General features: G+C 38.2%; 1 protein-coding gene across 1 annotated transcript in view; it reads left to right on the plus strand.

Moving 5' to 3' along the window:
- Positions 1–20,286, plus strand: part of MCC (MCC regulator of WNT signaling pathway) — a 445,857-nt gene that overhangs the window by 87,823 nt on the left and 337,748 nt on the right. The gene's annotated exons all lie outside the window — the stretch shown is intronic.

Here is a 20,286-nt window from a genome sequence, read left to right on the forward strand (position 1 = left end):
CAATTTTTTTAAATTTAATGTTAAAATTGCTTTCTATAAAGGTAGTTTTTCTGTACATAAGTTTATATTTCTTACTGGTGCAAGATAAGGAGTTGGAAAGAAAGTTCTTAATACTGTTGATAATTATTGAAATTGGATGATAGAAACATGGGGTTTCTTATACATATTTTTGAATACTCAGTTATATGTATTTTTTAGTATGTGTGAGATTTTACATAATAAAAAGTTAAAAAGGAAAGAAAGGAGACATCTTAAAGGGTAGCCTTAACAAAGAGACAGAAGAAAGTATATGAATTTTCAGGGATATTTTTTCTTCCTTGAAAATGTGTCTTTGATCTCTTTTTCCATTTGTTTCTGTGCTAGGTAGATCTAGTGGCAAGAAGTAAAGCTTCATGTTAGTTTCCATCATTTGTTTCATATATGCATATATATATATACACACACACACAAGTGAGCATGGATAATTATATAGTAATATGCATATATGCATATATATATACAGACACACACATCTTTAAACAGCGCTTCTGACAGTGAAATCATTTGGGCCATTATTATTGAGTAATGGAAACAATAAAAATGTCCACATATACTGCATGCCTTACTACCTTCATAGATTCTACTCTGGCAGCAAATAGAATGTCTGGTAATGCATGTGCTCTCAGCATAATATGTAGAAATATTTAATATTGAAATAACTTTCTGAGTATTCAACTAATGTATGTTCATTATAGAAAAACAAAGGGGAAAAAGGCAACCAGAAGAAAATAAAAATCATCCTAATTCTGCCACCTGGAAGTAATAACTACTGCCTACATTTGGCAAACTTACTTCTGGAGTCTCTTCATCTCTCTCCTTCTCTCTCTTGTCATGTGTGAGATTTGTGTTTTACTAATTTTTTCACATACCTTCTGTATATTTTGTATCTTGCAGTTTTTTTTTCCATTTTCTTCATGCTTTTAAATGGTATTTGAAAGCATGATTCGTTAAGTTTGCATGACACAAAATAGACACTCAGTAAATATTTATTAAATGATGAAATGAAGGAATTTTTTCTGCTAAGCTATATTATCAGATTTTTCTGCCAAGAACATGGATTTCTTCTATAAACACATAAGTGTACACATATACATATTTGAAGGGTTAAGTAAATTGTGGAACACCCCAATAATTAAATACTGTATAGCATTAAAATAATATAGAAGAAAAATTTTTGTGGAAAAAAATGTGTTTGTTAAAATATATTTTAATGTGTAGAAGATATTTATAAAAATCCTAAAAGGAACTGGTGTGAAAGAATTGCTGCACACATCTAATTGGTTTGACCAGCTTGTAAGACTGTCCTGACCAGAGAAAGGATTGAGAAACAATACCCTTTCATCCTTTTATGTAACCTTATACCCTTGGGAAAAGAGGTGGTAACTGACAGGAGGCGATTCATAAAACATGTCCTGAACTGAGGAAGTGCCAGCAGCTGTGAAACCTCCTACCACTTTCTCCTGGTAGTTAAGAGTTCAAAGTCTGATTATTTGAGTGAGAATCCTAGTTCTATCACTTACTGTCTACATGACACTAGACGAATCATTTAACCTTCCTGTGTCTCAGTTTCCTCAAGTGTAAAATAAGGGCAGTTACCATTATTTGGGAGAATGAAGGAGCTAATGTATATGTAAATTCCACAAAGCAATGTCCAGCACGTGATCACTAAATACGTGTTAAACTAATATTGTTATTATTATTGCCACCCAGTTTTAAGTCTTGGGGATTTGGAAAACAACCCCCTATTCAGCCTAATTTAAATCAAATACATCTAAAATTTGACACTAATTAGGCTGGGCACCATGGCTCACACCTGTAATCCCAGCACAGGTGGGAGGATCACTTGAGGTCAAGAGTTTGAAACTAGCCTGGGCAACATACAAAAAATTTAAAAATTAGCCAGTGGTGCAGTGGTGCATGCCTGTTGTCCTAGCTACTTGGGAGGCTGATGTGGAAGGATTACTTGAGCCTAAGAGTTAGAGGTTGCAGTGAGCTATGATTACACTCCAGCCTAGGTGACAGAGCAAGACTCTGTGTCCAAAAAAAATGACAATAATTAAACAAAGATAAATGTGTTCAATTAGTCTTTCATTATGTATATGTTCAATTAGTCCTTCTCTTTTCCATGCCATTAATATCTCCTGACTCTCTTTAAACTCCAGGAACTCCCTTCTGGGGGTGGAGGGGAGCCCTGTCTTGACTTTGTGTCCCCGTTAGTATGGCCCTATTTCTCTGACTCTTCCTTCAGTGCACTCTTACTGTCTTCAGTCCTTACCACTCTGCTGGCCCTGCTTTTGCTGCCTCCATGTTGGCCAATCCAGTGGTTCCTTTTCTGCCCACATCTAAATCTTTGGAATTTGACCCAGCTGACCATTCCTTCATGCTAGCTTCTGTTGGACTTCTTAACACCATGTTCTCCTGTTTACCATCTTGGCTTTCCTTTCTCAGCCTATACTACTTCCAGATTTTGTGGTGCCTTGGGGTTACATTCTCTCCTTAGATGATTTCATGGATTTATTGACTTATTTATTTATTTGAGTCAGGATCTCACTCTGTCATCTAGGCTGGAGTACACTGTTGCAGTCATGGCTCCCTGCAGCCTCAACCTCCTGGGCTCAAGTGATCCTTCTGCCTCAGCCTCCCAAGTAGCTGGAACTACAGGCATGCGCAACCAGGACCTGCTAATATTTTGTATTTGTTTGTGGAGATGGGGTTTTGCCATTGTCCAGAATGGTCTCAACTCCTGGAGCCATCTTCCTGCCTCAGCCTCCCAAAGTGCTGAAATCACAGGCTAGCACCATCATGCCCATATATAATTTTTAAATCTTTTATATGTTGCCCAAGCTAGTTTCAAACCCTTGACATCAAGTAATCAGGTTAAATTGACAGGTATTCCTAGATATCATGCCTATATATATATATATATATATATATATATATATATATATACACACACACACACACACACACACACACACACACACACACACATATGTATGTATGGGCAGGGCTATATATATATAGCCCTGCCCTTTCCCATGATCTCAAAACAGGTTAAATTGACATGTATTCCTAGATATCTTATAAACTTCCAACCTTAACACAGTGAAAAAGAACTTTTGATTTTGTCCCCTACTTTTTCTCCCAGGCTTATTAGCCTCTCAGATAACCTTTACATAGGAAATATCTGCATTTAGTAAACATCTGCATCTAGGAAATATTCCTGTCCACCTTCTTGCTCAAGCTGGCAAGTCCCACTGTTTTGCATGCCCAAGTATATCCAGGATCCGCCCACTTCCTTTGCTCTTCGGCCATCACCGTGTCCAAATCAACATCATATCTTGCCTTGCCTACTAAAATCATCTTTATCTGTCCTCCCTGACTCCTCCCTTGGCTCCTTACATTTCATTTTCTACCCTGTAGTCATAATTATCTTTTAAAGTTATAAAATCATGCTTAGTTCAATCCCATGTCTAAAACATTCTGTGGCTTCCATATCTTCTTAAAATAAGGTCCAAATTCCTACCACGATGTGACACATACCACCCACTCTCAGTTGATCTCATCTTGCTCCTCTGACTACCGTGTTTGTCACAGTCACACTGGCCTTCCTGCTTTTCCTCTAATCTAGCAAACTCAGCCAGTCTCCCGCCCTTTCCAACATCTTCTTTCCAACATGCTCATTGCTCTTTCCTTTTATTCAGATTTAAGCTTAAATAGTTCCTCTTCAGAGAGGCCTTTCCAAGCTAAAGCAGCCTCTCCTCCTTTCCTTGTTCACATGCCCTTACTGCTTCATACCACTTACCATTATCTGACATGAGTTTGTACCTACTTGAATATTTACTTATCTGTCTTTCCTCATACAAATAGATTTCCACTGGATAACTAATGGCCTGGATTGTCACGTTTACTGCTATACTCTAGCACTTAGAACAGTGCCTGGCACGTGGAAGATGCTCAGTGCATGTTTGTTGAATGAATGAATGAGCAATGCACTGTCATGCTCCTCTAGGGACACAGGGAAGTGCAGTACACAGTTCCAGACACTAAATAACTTATGATATGATTATGGAGACATAAGCACATGACAAATTAAGTGGCAATAAGCTTTAACAAACTTTAAGCCATTAAAGTTGCAAGTTAATGAAATTTGGGAAGCCATTGAATGGTACAGAAGATATGGTCTGCTCTATAAGGGGAGCTAAGAAATACTGTGAACAGGAGTTTCAGGAAAGATTACCTGTGACTGTAGGCTGGAGAGAAATAGAAAAAGTGTCATACTGTTGTGAGAAAAGCCGAAGAAAAACTTAGGTTTAATACTTAAGTGTCAGAAGAACTTTATTGTCAGCCTTGACATTTCACAGCACATTCACGGCAGGGAGTTGAGTTGGCAGAAAAAGAAGACTTGTCAAAACATTACATGCTCAACTTGGAAGAGGAATTTCGATAGATTCATTTTTCCCAAGTGTTTTTTGCAGAATATTGATTTAAAGAGATGGCTACAAATATTATGTGAAGAAAGAACTTCTTTGTCAAGTACATGTGAAAACTTTGGGTTAAACTAAATTATAGTTTTCTTTGCTGCAAGACATCTTGGAGCATTTAATATGCTATTGTTTCTTGAGAGTCTCCAGAAGAATAATAAAATATAGGCATTTTCCACACTTAATTGACTCTAAACTTTTACTCACAAAGCTTCTCTTAGGCCAGCTATACAATTTAATAGTTTTAGCAATCATAATATAAATGTTTAAAAATTACTAATATTTATTAGCATGAGACAATTTGCTAGGCACTTTACTTGTATTACAGTGCTAGAAAGACAGATCCCGATTTCACCACTGAGTTGCCATGGAACTTAGCCTAAGTTCCTGATTCTTCTGTTTAAGTTTCTTATCTCTAAACATAGAGCAGTAATACACACATTATAGGGAAGTTGGAAAGATTTAGTGAGATACTGCATGTAAAGTTCCTACACAGAGCTTATAACACAGTAGATTTTCAATATATAATAGTGTTATCATTATCATCTCTAATCCTTGCAACTACTTTCCTCGTCTAGAATAGAATCCTCCTTCTATACAGGAGGAAACTGAGCCTGTAAGCCACAGAGCAAGTAAGGAGTAGAGAACACTCTGTCTATTGAAAGAGATGATTCTTTGAGTCTCCTGCAACTTTTACTTAGAAAACTGACGTGAAGAGCAAAGTGCAAACTGAAAATAACACTGCCATCCAGAGGCTACTCCCAGAAATGACAGGCATATGGTCCTCATGGTTTTGAGGCAGGATCTGAGGGCAATTCATGTTAGTGAAAGCCCATCTCGTTGGCAGCAAAGTGATGCATACATTATGCCAGAACAGTTGTGAGGTATTCTATGTTCTACCTAATTTTCCAATGAAAAACAATCTAGATTCATTATAATTACTTATAGATTTCATATTGAAAAGTGTGCTTTTCTTTGTGATTGGAAAAGACTGGAGTTTTCATGTTGAAAAGTGTGCTTTTCTTTGTGATTGGGAAAGACTGGGGTTAAAAAAGAAATTCTAGCATTGGATATTTACATAGCAATTCCAACAGAGCCTTTATTTAAACATGCCCTTTTAAATAAATAGGGTTTTTTTTACTTCAGCTAAGCTGTAAACCTTACACATGGATTCCATATACTTGTGTCAAACGTGAATTATGTGAGAGAGGCAGTGCTTCAGGCTGATGGCCACTGAAGGGACAGGGATTGCCTGAAAGCTGATGCAGCCCTTTGAGCTGGCCTAATGAGGCTGTCACCTGTCTATGCTTCTCAGGGCTTTGGGGGCACTTGTTTTTCTTCCTTTGGTCAGGTCTCCAAGAGCCCAGAAACTTATTTCAATCAAATTCCATAGTTGTAAAACATTGTTTAAGATAGCAGACATTACAACCTGCTAATTTAGTATAATTAACTTTAATTTATACTAAGATTAGAATGCCAGGCACAATTTCTAATAACCTATATCTCCAAAGACTCTTTATTGCCTCTTCCTTGAGGTAGATTCTCACCTGATGTGTCAGCCTTCATTCCTGCTCCAATGGTGCCTCAGTGGTCTAAGGAAAAAATAAATTGCTGAAGTTTCTCAGAAAAACTAACAACAACAACAACAAAAAAGTGCTCTTTAATGGGCTCTCAAAGAAAAAAGTTAGATCAAAGAATATATGGTTTAGACAGGAAGGACCTCAAACCCACAAACCTGAGGGAGGAAGTATGAGGAGATATGCTGATTCCTTGGCAGATTTAAAGGAACAAATAAGCAGCCTCCTGAATCTGGGTTTGATATCTTGTTAAAAAAATTAAAACCACAGTTGCTTAATATATATGAAACCTGTTCAGTCCTGACATATCCTAGTTTTCCAGAATAAATGCTACTGTTAGACATCATTGTATTTTTTTTCTGTGTATATAGATATGTTTCTAAACCATTAAAGCAGATTAAATGAAATGAGATAAGGCATTTTTCAGTCCTATCAGATTGGCCCTATTATGTAGGGTTCTGGCTGGTGAATTCAGAAAACCAAAAATGGCTTAAGTCCCCTGTGGGCTCTAGGTGAACACTTAATAATTAACACAGAACCTTTTAAATAAAATCACTCTTGAGAGTGATTTATTGTTAAAAATACTGCCCAGTGAGCCTAAAACCAGATTCAAGTCACACACAATAGTCTTCAGCCTATTTGAAGGTATGAGGGGGTTTTAAGGGTGTTGTTGTTGTTTTATTATTATTATTATTTCATTTTTTATTTTATTTTACATACTCTAAGCCTTCTGTCAAAGGGTAAACAATTTATTCTACTACTTAATTGAGAGTTACAAAGGCCTTGAAAGTCTTCAAGTAATGGGTACCATGTTACGTGGTAAAGCAACTATCTATAGATTAAGTTTGGGTAAACTTAGCCAGGTCTTTGATTAACAGCTCATTTTTGTCTCTTTTTATTAATCATTGTCCTTTCTGTCCATGAGCAATCCCTAATTCCCATTGATTCTTCTGTTCATACTTTCAGATTGGCAATACCATGGTCTAGGTATGGATCCTCCCTCATCTCTTGATTACTAGAGCTGTTCTTTCTGTGTGCAAGCTATTGATTAAGTAAATGCTGCTATTACTTCCTAATATTTTTGCTATGCATTTATGATACAACTCTCTTTTATTTACATCTGCTCAATTGACTGTGCTGTCACCTCTGGGTGCTTTTGGATGTCAAGACTCCTAACCGTCCAGTGGGCTCATCCTACTATATCCCATCTGGTTTCCCACTACTTCTCACATGGACCCTTCACTTCAGTAATGCTGGCCTTCTTATGACCCCTACACAACCCCTCAAACCTACTTCCTGAGTTTTGTTACCTCTGCACTATAGGTTAGAGCTTTTTGGTGATAAGCAGCAAACACCCAACTCTAAGACTTTGAAGAAAAAGTGGGAGGTGGTGAGAGAGAATGAGAATGTGAGTATTATAGAAACCTAGACAGTTAGTTCCAGCATGGATGGATTCAAAGGCTCAAATGGTATCAGCCTTCCTTCCGCTGTGTCTCAGCCCTTTCCTTTAGGATTGGCTTTATTCTCAGGCTCCTGGTCATGATATCTAGCAGCCCAAGTCTTACGGCCATTCTGTTGAGTAGCCACAGAGAAAAGAGGGATTCTTCTCTAATGGTGGCTTCACAAAAGTCCTGGGAATTGGTCTCACTAGCTCTTTTTGGGCCATATACCTATTTCTGAACAAGTCACTCAGGCTATAAGAATGCAGTGATCTGATTGGCCAGGCATGGATTACATGCTCAGCTTGTGAAATTGGGGTGGAGTTGGCTCTATCTCCATCATGTGAACTAAGAGCTGAGGAAACAGCAGGTAGGGAGTCAAGGTGCTGTCACTACCAGAAGGGCGAATGGGTGCTAGGCAGGCAAAAATAACAGGTGCCCATTGCATGCTCTTATAATGGAAGTCTTGCCTCCTTTCTTTTCTTTGTGTGTGTACTTTTACAATCCTCAAAAGGCTTTAATAATGCTACATAATACTGATATGTATGTGTATAGATATATGCACACACATATACACACTCACATGTGTGTGTGTGTATATATATATATATATATATATATATATATATGGCAACTAGGAGATTCATATGTGTCTTATCACACAACCCAATTGTAAATTTTTAAATGAACTGGTAAACATTTTATTTTATGTCTCTTAATGTGTTTCATTATATCTTGTTCATTTAGCTGTCATTGCAATTATGAACCACATTGTGTTATAAGCATCCACTGTATATCCAGCTTCTCTGTTTGATTATGCATGTTGGACAGATAGCACAGAGCCTGACACAGGGCATGCACTGGATGAGTGTTTGATTAATAAACAAATATATCGTGAACAAAACTCTCTGATACCCATAGCACCCATAACAAAACTCTCTGATACCCATACCCATTGTTGTCCAATCCCATGGATAGCAACTATGTTCAATTTATTGTCAGCCTTCAAAGCATGGACCTGTTTCTTCAAGGTGCAGTTATTCCTTTGAAATAAGACATGTGTGCTTAGAACTGGGCAATTTTTAAAGATAAAATGAGTCCAAGTAATGAGTTAAAGATCAATATTACCAAGATTAATTTTTTTATTTTAAATCTACTCTTATTCTGAGGTTATAGTCTCAAGCTGGATGAAATAAAAGCACCAGAACATTGAGTTCACTTCAGCTAATATCTAGTATTTGCCTTCACTATGACACTTGCTGCTAAATTGACAGAATGAAAGAGAAGGTTGTGGTGTGGTTGACTGCAAAACGTGGCCACAGTATTTTGCAGCTTTTCCCGTCAAGAGGTGGAGTATTTTTCCCCACCCCTTAAATCTAGGGTGGCCTTGTGGTTTGCTTTGAACAATAAAATGTCACAAGAATGAAACTGTGCAAGTTCTACAGCCGAGGCCTCACATCCCTTGCAGCTTCCTCATTCATCTCTTGGCACACTCCCACCACCATGAAAGAATGTCTGGACTAGACTAAGGTTGAAAGACCACACAGGGAGGCCCAGTCAAGAGCCAGCACCAAGCCCCAGACATGTAAGTGTGAATATCTTAGTCCCTCCAACCCCAGTCAACCTACCAGATGACTATAGTCACATTAGTGATCCCAGATGGGACAAACCAAAGTACTGCTCAGCTAAGCCCAGCCCAGCTGAGAATTGTTGATCCCCAGAATCACAAGAAATGGTAAATTGCTGCTGTTTTAAGTCACTAAGTTTTGTGGTGGCTAGTTATGTAGCAGTAAATATGATATACATAGAGAATTATCCTTAAGAAATTTGTGAAGTTATTATGAATCAAGACAAAATATATACATAGAACTAGTACAGGGTCATATATGATCAAGAGAAAAATGTGTGAAGCAAACAAATTGTGCTATAGGAGATGAGAAAGCAGAATCATTGTCAGAAGCCAGAGAAGACCCTTGGAAGAAATAAAGCCCAAGCTAATCTTAGAAAGTTGGAAAAAAAAAAATGGAACAATGTTGAAATAAGGAAACACACCCAGGCCATGAGAAGTTGAAGAAGAGATCAATAGAAAGTATTTAACCTGTAATTAAACTCAATATCCTCGTGCATCATACTGAGTTATGTGAACATCCAGGGAGTACCTTGTGGTTGGATGTGGGAAGTATTAAAAGCTCCAAGACAAATGAGGTGCATCTTTTTTTTTTTTCAGACAGGGTCTCACTGTGTCACCCAGGCTGGAGTGCAGTGGCATAATCACAGCTCACTGCCCCCTTGACCTACTGGACTAAAGCCATCCTCCCACCTCAGCCTGCTGAGTAGCTGAGACCACAGTTGTGTACCACCACGCCCAGCTAATTTTTGTATTTTTTTGTAGAGATGGGATTTCACCATGTTGCCCAAGCTGGTCTTGAACTTCTGGGCTCAAGTGATCCACCTGCTTTGGCCTCCCTAAATGCTGTGATTTACAGGTGTGAGCCACCATGCCCAGCAAACATGTTACATCTTCTCAAGCATCAGTTTAGTTGACTATTTGGAGGAAAAGTTATATAACTTGGTGAATTGTTTAAAATTTGTATTCATGCACATATGGCATAGAATTAAACACTCGAATATTTAAGACGAAACATGTGACTTCAAAGAACTCTCTGGCTCAGAGGTAAGTTGGTCTATCCCCCAGACTTCTTCAACTCTCGTCTGCCTTCAGCATACTCTGGTGGAAGAAACTGAGAAGTGCTTCATTAAAAGAGTCCTCTAAAAATGTAAAACCTCAGAACTTACTTCTCTTCTAGTTTCTCTTTTTGGGTTGTTTGGGACTCCTGGTGTTTGAGCTGACAGTTGCTTTAGTACCAGAGATTGATTTACAGAGCCCATCAGGATCAAGGAGTAAAGAAGGCTTAAGGCTGTCAAACACTGTTAAGATCATAGCAAAAACATTTTCTGGAGTGGCTACTGCAATGGCTTGGCTATTTAAAAAAAAAAAACAGAAGCCCCAGCTGGGCATTGTGGCTCACACCTGTAATCCAAGCTCTTTGGGAAGCCAAGGAGGTCAGATTACTTGAGCTAAGGGGTTCAAGACCAGCCTGGGCAACATGGTGAAACCCCTTCTCTAAAATTAGCCAGGCATGGTGGTGTGTGCCTGTGGGCCTGTGGTCTCAGCTACTCAGGAGGCTGAAGTGGGAGGATTGCTTGAGCCTTGGAGGAGGAGGTTGCAGTGAGCTGAGATCTCACCACTGCATTCCAGCTTGGGTGACTGTCTCAAACAAACAAACAAAAAAAAACTGTGTGCACAGGGAGGCAATCCCACAGTGAAAATGTGTTAACACAGGAAAATCTTGAATATGCAGGGGTAACTTGTATGTGACAAATCTTGCTTTCAAATTATGAACATAATTAAGGATATAATATGACAATATCCTTTGTATATTTCACAGCTGTAGTAACTTGCAGATCAGCAGAATCCATTAAAACAAAACATTTTTCTTTTTTCCAACCCATGGAAAATATGAAACACTGAAATAGAGAAAGAATCTGTTTAGGTGTATCTTGAGAGGTTACATCATCTGCCATGAGGAGTGACCAAGAGATCTTGTGAACAAGGGAATGAAAGAGGAAACTGTAAACATTCCCCTACCCCATTCTCAGACAATTGAATCCATGTATTAAAATGTAAGTACAAAACAGCTAATGAAACCAAAGATAATAAATGACTTTGATATCTAAGACAGTGAGAGTAATCAACAGTCAGATGTATGTTATTTATCTATCAGAATGAAAATATTTCTGTATTAGGTATATTTGAACTTCAGCCCTTTGTATTTAATTGGTTTTTCTTAGTGCAAACTTTATTATTTTTTTGGAGTATTTTAGAAACGTATTTTATACATGCCAAGTTGTATCACTGCCACTGAAATTGGAATGGCTTCAACATCCCATGTAACATACTCTGGTATCTCAGAGTATGTTACATGCAGAATTGTGTTGTGGACAACTTCATTCATTGAAACAACCCTCTTCTCAATCAGACACCCAAGTTGCACTCTTAGAAACATCTTTGACACATGTGTCTTTAAACAGTGTTTTAGGCTGGGCTCAGTGGCTCATGCTTGTAATCCCAGCACTTTGGGAGGCCATAGTGGGTGGATCACTTGAACCCAGGAGTTAAAAGCTGCAGTGAGTTGTGATCACACCACTGCAGTGCACTACAGCCTGGGTGACATAGTGAGACCCAGTCTCTGAAACAAGATTAGCAGTGTTTTACATGCAGAAAAATGTAGTGATCACATTCATACATTTATTCTTAGTGTAAACTTTAAATTCTGTACTTATGATGCTATATTCTATTTGTGGTACGTTGGACATTATCTCTTCATTCTGTATTCACTGCAGGCAGAAGGAAAAACTAAAGAACAATATAAGAAGAAAAAATATATATATTTTTTAAACTTGTAAGAAAACATGTAAAAGGTCACTGAATTCACAAGTATTTCTTGAGATATTAAATATTTTAAATTTCTTTTCTAGATTAGTACCTTGTGTAATTAGTACCATATGTTGTTTTGTGGTGGTCTAAATTCTTTTAAAACAATGTCTTAAGTATACTGTGCAAACTGGTTCAGTCTTACTTGCTGATTTTGTCTTTTGTCTGTGTGTTTCACACTATTTTGTGCTGCTCTTTTTGAATCTATTATTTTAGCTTGCTTTTTAGTAGCATTAATCACTTCATTTTAGTTAGCATAAACCAAGAAATTCATGGGAATCCAGGTGTGTTTATCTCAGGTGGTAATTCTGGCATGAAGGGAGTCAGTGATTACCTGTGTTGATCATATCTTTTGAACCACACATAACACAGTAAAATTGTTCATCTATTTTCTCTCTCCTGTATGATTTAACTGAAGCAATTCATTAAGTGTCACTGTTTTTATGGGATGTTGAAGCCATTCCAATTTCAGTGGCAGTGATACAACTTGGCATGATTTTAGATATTTTTCATGGAAGAAAAACGATTACTTGGCTGAGATAAAGGCTCAGTCTGCTTACAGAAAGTGTTTAATTTGGCCAGACTATTCCATTGTCCATTGTTCATTCTACAGAATCTGTCACTCAACATTATAATCACAGAAAGAAAGCTCAGGAAGGCTTATTTTGCTTCCTGTTTTATCTTTTGTAAGACTAATGCAAATTCATTGGAGAACATAAATGAGAGGGCATTAGTAAATGACTAATGTTTTAACTAATGTTTTGCGTATTAGTTTTAATCCGTTAAATTTATATGGTTGTTTTGGAAGAATTTTGTATGGTTTCCAGTTGATCCATTTAAGTTTGCTATCTACAAGAAAAACATTTTGCTTCTAGTTGAAACAGAATTTAATCTGGTACTTCGTATATTTGCATAGCTCTCATTGTATGCAAGCATATTTGTCAGTTTTAGATAAATTTTAACACAAAATAATTACCATGTCAGATTTATTTCTTTGTATATTTATGGTGTTTTTAAAAAATTTATCTGACTTGAATACTTTGATAAAATTTTGCCCTGAATTAGAAGATTACAGCCAAGAGGGTCTGTTAAATATCAAATAATTTCATCCTCTCTATAAGATAGATGAGGAAATAGAGACCTAGAGGATTAAATAATATTGCTGAGATCACAAAGCTAATTATATCACGGCTGGGACTACAATGGAACTCTCCTGGCTTCTGGTTGAACTGTCTTTTTAAATTTTTTGTTTTTTGAGACGGAGTCTCAGCCTGTCACCCAGGCTAGAGTGTAGTGGCATGATCTTGGCTCACCACAACCTCCACCTGCCAGGTTCAAGCAATTCTCCTGTCTCAGCCACCTGAGTAGCTGGGATTACAGGCATCTGCCATTACATCTGGCAAATTTTTTTTTTTTTTTGTATTTTTAGTAGAGATGGGTTTTCATCATGTTAACCAGGCTGGTCTCGAACTCCAGACCTCAAGTGATCTACCCACCTCTGCCTCCCAAAGTGCTGGGATTTGCAGGCATGAGCCACCACACCCAGGCTCAACTGTCTTTCAACTAAGTCACACTGCTGTGTTATTTCTCCCTTTTTCTTGTGCTATATTAATAAAACTTCAGGTTTTAGGTCTCTAAGATGGTTTGTTTTTCTTGTTAGAAATTTTTGTATATATGTTCAGAATCTACAGAATTGTGTGTTGAAGAAGAGAGGGGTGTCTGTAAAAGCATATATATTGAATGCGAGAAAATGGTGGATTTTTTTTAAATATAATCTCAAAAATTCAGTCCTGATGACTGAATTTTTAAGTGATTTTTGAGTAGAGCAGAACTAACAAAATATATTTGTGGATCAGTCTACATTCCACCAGTCTGCAGCTTCTGTCAGAAGAAAGACCTTAAGTCAACAGAGGAGGCAGAGGAGGAGGTGGCTTCTTTCTGAGCCTTCATCTCCGCTTTTAGAAAAAGAGGAATCAGAGTAACTAGTCTTGTGTTTCTGAATGCTGGGAATGGAAATGAGGATAGGATTTGGTTAGTACCCACAGTCACTTCTGATAGTCTTTATTATCTAGTTGTGTGATATTTCTGTGAATTTCTCCTTAAACATTAATAAAATCTTTTATAATGGTGCCACTTTGCTCTGTTTGGGATGTCAAAGAACAGGCTTCCATTTTGGGCCCTCAGTGTCGAAAGGGAAAGAGCTTTGCTTCTTCATGGCCCGAGAATGGTTACAGGAATAATTAGAGGAAAATCCTGAAAGGGAAAGGTGAATCATAGAAGACAACAGTTGGGATTATGAGGATTCTGCTACATTATCCATTGGAGATTCTCCCTCTATTGCCAACTGTGTAGAATAAAAGGTTTGCTTTTATTTAGGCAGTTGTCTATTTTCTTACACCTTTCTGCTGATTCACACTGATGTTTACTAAGGTACACCCTCAGAATTTATTCCTTTGGTTTATCCCCAAGAAATGCTTTTGTCCTTGTTTTAAAAGCCAAATACCGGTGAACATATTTAGTCTTACCAGTCATTCATACTGTATATGAATAAAATGATTAAATTTTTTACTTGAGCTGACTTTAATGAGGGAAACAGACAAGAGAGAGCTTTTGAAGGGAAGTAGGGTGAGGGAGAATTAGTTATGGAAGAAACCTAAGGGAGAGGGAGGTAGGGCTTATGAAAAGTACATTTTGTCTGTTTCACTTTTGTCTATGCCTGATGTGATAAAGCTCATCTAGTATGACATAGATCAGTGTTTCCCAAATTGGGCCCGATAGACTACCATAGTTTTAAGAATGGTGAGCTGAGATCTCAGAGCTGGAATAGGTCATATGGCCCCAAAGGTGGAAACAACCAAAGAGCACCTAGCATCTGAAGAACTCCTCTAAAGTGAAAGATAGAGATCAAAATAAATAGAAAAAGAAACTTAAAGGGAACAGAGACTCTGCAGAGAGAGCACTCAAAAAATCTACCATGAATATACTCTGAAAAAGAGGAGAAAATATTGTATCCATGAAAAAAGAATAGGGGAAAATTGCATTTTTTAAAAGTCTGGAGAAATATATTTGTGACATTATAAAATATATATTTGGTCTTTGTCCTTATTTTGTGGCATACACTTCATATCCTTAAAATCTCTAAAAGTGAGGCATTTGTATGTGCTAATGAATTGACTGATGGTTGCCAACCCCTAGGTAGCTTCAGGATGAGGCTAGTCACTGAAAAGATCAAGGCAGGATTATAGTGTTGGGACTTTAAGCCCTAGGCCCCAACCTCTGGGGAGAGAAGAGGGGCCTCACAGTTAAGTTGATCACCAATGGTCAGTGATAATCAGTCATTCCTATGTAATGAAGTGTCTGTTTAAAAAAAAAAAAAAAAAAAGAACTGGGTTCAGAGAGTTTCTGGCTAGCTGAACAAGGCATGGAAGCTCCATGTCCCCTCCCATATGCCTTACCCTATGCATCTCTTCATCTGTTTCCCTTGTAATAGCCTTTATAATAAACTAGTAAACATGTTTCCCTGATTTCCATGAGCCACTGTAGGAAATTAATCAAATCCAAGGAAAAGATTGTTTGAACCCCTATTAATACACAGTTGATCAGAAGCATGGGTAAAACAACCTGGAACTTGTGATTGGCATCTAAGGCAGAGTGGCAGGGTGGGCATCCTGAGGGACTGAACCCTCAACCTGTGGGAGCTGACGCTGTCTCCAGGTAGATAGCATAAGAACTTAATTGAATTAGAAGACACTCAATTGGTGTCCACTGCAGAATTGATTCCTGCTTGTTGGTGGGGAAACATCCCCATACATTTGGTCACAGAAATCTTCCACATTGAGTGTTGTCAAGTGAAGGAATAGGAAAACAAAAACAAACTTTTTCCTCTATACTTAGAATATCATAAATGATCAAATCAGTGGGAAAAAATAAGAAATATAGATTAGAATATCTTCCAGAGAAAGGAGGGAAAAGGCAAGGAAACAGAGCACAGGAAAGAAAAGATAAGAAATTAGAGTGCTGATGTAGGATGTTCACCATTCAAATACTAGGCACTCTAGAAAGAGTAAACAAAGAGAACAAAGGGAAGAACTCATCAACAAAATGGTCCATGAAATGTTCCTTCAAATGGAAAGATGTGTTTATTGATGAAAGTGCCTGGCAAGTATCCTAGCATAAAAGATAAACGTTGACCAACATTAAGACATGCATAATTGTGAAACTTTATAACACTAGGGACAAAGAAAAGATTCTTCAAATCAAAACAGGACAAATTCAAAATACTTAGAATCAGAATAGCTTCAGACATCTCACAAATGCCAGATGTTAAATGAGCAATGCAAAATTGTGAAGAAAAATTATTTCCAACCTGGAATTCCTTACCAATCAAATTATTAATGTAAGTGTTAGAATAGAATATAAATATGTTGTGTACTTGGAAATTAGACAGAGATGAGATGGGGCTTGGTTTCAGCTTACCTCCACTAGAGCATTCTTCATGTATTCCCACTGATCATAAAAGGCACACCAGTAGCTCACTGCTATTATGCCTTTTACTTAAAGAATTCTAGGAACTGGCCTTAGGAGATAAGCAAGGTCACAGTGTTCCACCTCTGGAAGGAATGTTAGACAATTGATTTATAGTCTTGTTGCCACTGGCCGGACCACTAGGTGGCCCATTACTCAAGATAACTCTAATGAACAGATAATGCTGAGCTACATGCCCTAGCCCTCAGCCAGCATACCGTACCCCATGTCAATTCCTCTGCTTAGTCTAATAAAAAAGCCCTACTTGCTCTTTTTAGAATTAGTCAGGAAATTCTCTCTCTGTGTGTGTCTCTATGTGTCTCTGTCTGTCTCTCTGTCTCTGTGTCTCTTTCTGTGTATCTCTGTCTCTCTGTCTCTCTCTCTCTCTCTGTCTCTCTCTCTCTCTCTCTGTCTCTCTCTCTCGTGCTGCCTCCCTTATGCCCAAGCATAAGTTCCTATGAAGCCTTGTCTGGGAAAATTCTTTTGGCCTCATGTCAATTTCTATTGCAATGAGAAATCAAGAACCTGTAGTCGGTAACAGAAACATGAAAGAGAATGAAAACAGGTGAGAAGTGAAACATAGTGGACATTGGAGCAAGTCCAGAAGAGTAGGCAAAAAAAGCTCCAGGAGAAACTCTTCAGACTAAATTTGATGGAATATATATACATCTTAAATTATTGAGAAGAGACTTAGATAACTGGCTAAGAATTTGAGGCTGAACTCATGATGCATAGAAAAATAAACAAATGAAAATACAAAAAAAAAAATTAGTCCTGAGGAAATTTTTAAAATCTTTCAAGAAAAAAAAAAAAAACTTGGCTGATCTGTAAATATAAATTTTTATTGTAATAATTTGCATAGTCATAATTTATGTAATGAATATTGATTTCCATTATCAATTGACATGATTAAATATCAGAATATATTTTCCAGCTGAAAATAACTTTAAAAGCTGAAATAAAGTTAGGTGCAGCAGTTCACACCTGTAATCCCAGCACTTTAGGAGGCTGAGGTGTGAGGATCTTGAGTTCATGGTTTCAAGACCAGTCTGGGCAACATAGGGAGACCCTGTAACTACAAAATTTAAAAAATTAGTCAGACATGGTGGTGCATACCTGTGGTTCCAGCTACTTGGGAAACTGAATTAGTAGTATCACTTGAGCCCAGGAGGTCAAGACTGCAATGAGCGTGATCGTGCCACTGTACTCCTCCAGTCTGGGAGACAGAGCAAGATCCTGTCTCAAAAAAATAAGTAAATAAATAAATAATTTTAAATAGCTGAAACAACTTTGTTTTTAAAGGTTCTCCTGTAAACGTGCTGAATATCCAGCAAAATAGTAAACATGTATGCATCTAAAATCTAAGTGAATGAGGAAACCTGGAACACCAAACCACTCTTACTTAAGATTATTGTGTGAAGCTCATTAAAATTACATGACCTATGGGCCCTGGGAACAGAAGACAAATTCCAGGGTCTTCTCAGGTAGGGAATCTAATAAGATAAATCCTTTTTTAAAAAAATCTAGAAGCCTAGAGGGCTATATATTCTGGGTAAGTTTGAGCAGAAGTATTCTACCCATATATTACCCTCAGAATATTAACAGGAAAATTGCCTTGAAGGTGATTAAAGCAATTCTAAAAGAATATCCACAAATAATTCTCCAAAGAATATGGGCAATGCAGTATCTATAATTACTTAGTATATAAAGAGACTACACACATGAGAAAGAATTAGCATAAAAAAACAAACCTACCAAGATTTGATTTATTGAAATTATCAAATTTAGAATATAATTACATTTACTATGTTCAGAAAGAAAATCTAAGCTAGAGGAAAGGAAAACCAAAACAACCAAGCAGATTCAAAAAACAATCAAATGAACATCTAGGAATGAGAAATGTTATAATTGAAATTAAAATCTGATTAAAATTAACAAATTAGAAAGGAAGAGAGAATTTCTGAACTGAAAGAGAGGTTTGAGGACATTAGTTTTGAAAGCACAAAGGAAGAAAGAGATGTGAAATATGAAAGAGAGGTGTGATATGGTTTGGATCTGTGTCCCCACCAAATCTCATGCTGAATTGTTATCCCAAGTATTGGAGGTGGGGCCTGGTGGGAAGTGACTAGATCATGGGGTTGAGTTCTCATGAATGGTTTAGCACTGTCCCCCTCTTGGTACTGTATAGTGAGTGAGTCCTCACAAGATCTGGTTGTTTGAAAGTGTGTAACACCTCCCCACTCTCTCTCCTCTTCCTGGATGTGAAGTGCCAGTTCCTCATTTGCCTTCTGCCATGATTCTAAGTTTCCTGAGGCCTCCCCAGAAGCTGAGCAGATGCCAGCATCATGCTTCTCTATAGCTTGTGGAATCATGAGCCAGTTAAACCTCTTTTCTGTATAAATTACCCAGTCTCAGGTATTTCTTTATAGCAATGCAAGAATGAACTAATACAGAAAATTGGAACCAAGTAGTGGGATGTTGCTATAAAGATATCTGAAAATGTGGAATTAGCTTTGGAAGTGGGTAATGGACAGAGGTTGGAAGAGTGTGGAGGGCTCAGAAGAAGATAGACTTGTTGAATGGTTGTGACCAAAATGCTGACAGTGATGTTGACAATGAAGTCCAGGCTAATAAGGTCTCAGATGGAAATGTGGAACTTTTGGAACTAAAGGTCACTTTTGCTATGTTTTAGCAAAGACCCTGGCTGCATTGTGCCTCTGCTCTAGGGATCTGTGGAACTTAGAACTTGAGAATGATGATTTAGAGTATCTGGTAGAAGAAATTTCTAAGCAACAGGGCATTCAAGATGTGGCCTAGTTGCTTCTGACAGCTTATGCTCATACGTGTGAGCAGAAAAAATGACATAAAACTGGAATTTTAAAAGGAAGCAGGGTGTAAAAGTTTGGAAAGTTTGCAGCCTGGCCATGTGGTAGAAAGAAAAGCCTATTTTCGGGGGAAGAATTCAAGTAGGCCACAGAAATTTGAGTAAGTAGAGGAGCCAAGTACTAATAGCCAAGACAGTGGAGGAAAAGACCTCAAAGGCATTTCACAGACCCACGCAGCAGCTCCTCTTATCACAGGCACGGAGGCCTAGGAGAGTTTCATAGCTGTGCCCAGAGACTCACTACCCTGTGTAGGCTTGGAACACTGCACCCTGCATCCCCACTACTCCAGCTCCAGCCTTGGCTCAAAGGGCCTCAGAAAGAGCTCAGAGCACTGCTCCAAAAGGTGCAAGCCATACGCCATGGTGGCTTCTACATGGTGTGAAGCCTGCCAGTGTGCAGAGAGCAAGAGTTGAGGCATGGAACCTCCACCTAGATTTCAAAGGATGTATGGAAAAGCCTGGATATCTGGGCAGAAGATGGCTGCTGGGGCAAAGCCCTCATGGAGAACCTGCACTAGGACAATGTGAAGGGGAACAATTGGAGTTGGAGCCCCCACACAAGTCCCCACTGGGGCACTGTCTAGGGAGCTGGGAGAAGAGAGCCACCATCCTCCAGATCCTGGAATGGTAGAGCCACTGGTAGTTTGCACCCTGTACTTGGAAAAGCCATAGGCACTCAATGCCAGCCCATGAGAGCAGCCACAGGGGCTGTAACCTGCAAAGCTACAAGGGCAGAACTGCCCAAGGCCTTGGAAGCCCATTGCTTGCATTAGTATACCCTGGACGTGAGACAGGGAGTCAAAGGAGATTATTTCAGAGCTTTAAGATTCAATGGCTGCCCTGC

Source organism: Saimiri boliviensis, chromosome 1 (genome assembly GCF_048565385.1).
Source record: "Saimiri boliviensis isolate mSaiBol1 chromosome 1, mSaiBol1.pri, whole genome shotgun sequence".
Taxonomy (NCBI): Eukaryota; Metazoa; Chordata; class Mammalia; order Primates; family Cebidae; genus Saimiri; species Saimiri boliviensis.